Here is a 502-nt window from a genome sequence, read left to right as displayed (position 1 = left end):
CTATTAAATATTTTAATTATTTAAAATTTTTATATATCTACAAATTTAAAAAATTTATTTATTTTTTATATTTTTTAAAAAAAATATTAATAATATTATATTATTATATATATTTATTTATATATTATTTATATATTATATTATTTTATTATTTATATATATATATTATTATTATTTTTTTTATATATAACTATTATAATATATGTTTTGTTTTAAATTATATATATTATATATTTATATATTTTTCTATTATTTATTAGTTACATACATTTTAATATATATATTTCTTATTTTTATATATATATATATATATATAAAAATTATATATATATATTATATTAATATATTTATTATTTAGATTTTTCTATATATCTATATATTATATATAATATTTAATATAAATTTTATAAAATTTTTAAAATTGCATATATAATATATATATATATAAAATTTTTTATTATTTTTTTTTTATAATATATTTATTTAATTAATATTCATATAC

This window comes from Penaeus monodon, chromosome 32 (genome assembly GCF_015228065.2).
Source record: "Penaeus monodon isolate SGIC_2016 chromosome 32, NSTDA_Pmon_1, whole genome shotgun sequence".
In the NCBI taxonomy this organism is placed as follows: Eukaryota; Metazoa; Arthropoda; class Malacostraca; order Decapoda; family Penaeidae; genus Penaeus; species Penaeus monodon.
Note: the sequence above shows the minus strand (reverse complement) of the source record.